The sequence below is a fragment of the Syngnathus scovelli genome, chromosome 10 (assembly GCF_024217435.2).
Source record: "Syngnathus scovelli strain Florida chromosome 10, RoL_Ssco_1.2, whole genome shotgun sequence".
NCBI classification, from domain to species: Eukaryota; Metazoa; Chordata; class Actinopteri; order Syngnathiformes; family Syngnathidae; genus Syngnathus; species Syngnathus scovelli.
The window spans coordinates 17,180,001-17,182,500 of record NC_090856.1 but is presented as its reverse complement, the minus strand read 5'-3'; the positions used below and the strand labels follow the sequence as shown (position 1 = coordinate 17,182,500).

At 57.7% G+C, this 2,500-nt stretch overlaps 1 non-coding gene across 1 annotated transcript; it reads right to left on the bottom strand.

Annotated features, from left to right (window-relative positions):
• Positions 1 to 2,113: 2,113 nt before the first annotated feature.
• Positions 2,114 to 2,232, bottom strand: LOC125976335 (5S ribosomal RNA). Its single transcript, XR_007484258.1, has one exon. It is a non-coding gene; the product is annotated as a 5S ribosomal RNA (ribosomal RNA).
• Positions 2,233 to 2,500: the final 268 nt, after the last annotated feature.

Below are 2,500 nucleotides of genomic sequence, written 5' to 3'. Positions count from 1 at the left end.
GGCACATCCGGGAGGCCGTGCGCACGAGCCAAGTGTCCGAAAATAGCCCCCGCCGAGCGGATCGGCTGTTTATAAGCACCGCGGAGGTGGTCGCGGCGCCTCATTCGACTTCCAGCGGCCGGCGAGCTCGCGCACCCGCCCGGCACATCCGGGAGGCCGTGCGCACGAGCCAAGTGGCCGAAAATAGCCCCCGCCGAGCGGATCGGCTGTTTATAAGCACCGCGGAGGTGGTCGCGGCGCCTCATTCGACTTCCAGCGGCCGGCGAGCCCGCGCACCCGCCCGGCACATCCGGGAGGCCGTGCGCACGAGCCAAGTGGCCGAAAATAGCCCCCGCCGAGCGGATCGGCTGTTTATAAGCACCGCGGAGGTGGTCGCGGCGCCTCATTCGACTTCCGGCGGGCGGCGAGCTCGCGCACCCGCCCGGCACATCCGGGAGGCCGTGCGCACGAGCCAAGTGGCCGAAAATAGCCCCCGCCGAGCGGATCGGCTGTTTATAAGCACCGCGGAGGTGGTTGCGGCGCCTCATTCGACTTCCAGCGGCCGGCGAGCCCGCGCACCCGCCCGGCACATCCGGGAGGCCGTGCGCACGAGCCAAGTGGCCGAAAATAGCCCCCGCCGAGCAGATCGGCTGTTTATAAGCACCGCGGAGGTGGTCGCGGCGCCTCATTCGACTTCCAGCGGCCGGCGAGCTCGCGCACCCGCCCGGCACATCCGGGAGGCCGTGCGCACGAGCCAAGTGGCCGAAAATAGCCCCCGCCGAGCGGATCGGCTGTTTATAAGCACCGCGGAGGTGGTCGCGGCGCCTCATTCGACTTCCAGCGGCCGGCGAGCCCGCGCACCCGCCCGGCACATCCGGGAGGCCGTGCGCACGAGCCAAGTGGCCGAAAATAGCCCCCGCCGAGCGGATCGGCTGTTTATAAGCACCGCGGAGGTGGCCGCGGCGCCTCATTCGACTTCCAGCGGCCGGCGAGCTCGCGCACCCGCCCGGCACATCCGGGAGGCCGTGCGCACGAGCCAAGTGGCCGAAAATAGCCCCCGCCGAGCGGATCGGCTGTTTATAAGCACCGCGGAGGTGGTCGCGGCGCCTCATTCGACTTCCAGCGGCCGGCGAGCTCGCGCACCCGCCCGGCACATCCGGGAGGCCGTGCGCACGAGCCAAGTGGACGAAAATAGCCCCCGCCGAGCGGATCGGCTGTTTGTAAGCACCGCGGAGGTGGTCGCGGCGCCTCATTCGACTTCCAGCGGCCGGCGAGCTCGCGCACCCGCCCGGCACATCCGGGAGGCCGTGCGCACGAGCCAAGTGGCCGAAAATAGCCCCCGCCGAGCGGATCGGCTGTTTATAAGCACCGCGGAGGTGGTCGCGGCGCCTCATTCGACTTCCAGCGGGCCGCGCACTCGCGCACGCCGCCCGGTTCAAATTTTCTAAGTGCAACGCACAATGAGATGCATGAGAAACGGCCTTGGTTACCATCACATTTGAAGCGATGAATACGAAGTTAAATTTTATGACTCGGTGTATAAGTCGAGGTCGATTTTTTTCGGTCGATTTTGGATCGAAAAAGGTCGACTAATACACCGGCAAATACGGTATATATACTTATTATAAATGTAGTATTTATTTATATTGATTTATTGTTTATTTATATATATAAAGGCAGGTCCGCAAAAATATTTCTGACGCGTAGCCGGTCCGTGGCGCAAGAAAGGTTGGGGACCACTAGTCTAAAAGAATCTGACCGTAACTGGAATAGGGTTCTACGCGAATGCCCAACGGAAAAGTGAAGTGCACAAAACCTGCATTTGGCTGTATCAAAATAAATGTCATGAAAAAGGTAAAAACACTACATGGAAGCGCAATGTGTTGTGCTGGGTTCTTTTACAAGTAAAGACTGCTGCTTTGAGTTCACAGGGAGCCATGCTCTTTATTCACTGTACATAGAGGTTTTGAACTCGTGTTGTAGTTTCAGTGTCGGAGTTCAAACTAGGCTTGCAGTTTCCGAATGCCATTCGTGATGGGTGTTGTAAAAAGGTCTTGGCTTAAACGATTGAAGTGCACATAAGAAAAAAAAAAAAAAAAAAAAAGAGCTTGAAGTGCACATAAGAAAAAGAAAAAGCTTACAGCACCTGGTATTCCCAGGCAGTCTCCCATCCAAGTACTAACCAGGCCCGACCCTGCTTAGCTTCCGAGATAAGACGAGATCAGGCGTTCTCAGGGTAGTATGGCCGTAAGCCGTGAGGTGACCCAACATTTTGCATTTTATAGACACAATCGCCCCTGAAACTAGCGAGCAAGCCAATGAAGCCTTCAAAACTGCTTCGGCACATGGAGACCAAGCATCCTGCATTAAAAGACAAACCTTAACCACTTCGGGTTTCATTGTCTCCGATTACGCCTGGATGGGACCGGCTCGTTTCTGAGAAACAAGCTCGGTGCTCCCAATAATTCAACGTAATGGTGACTTTTATTTTTATGTGGTTTATATTTGTTTTTATGCCAGT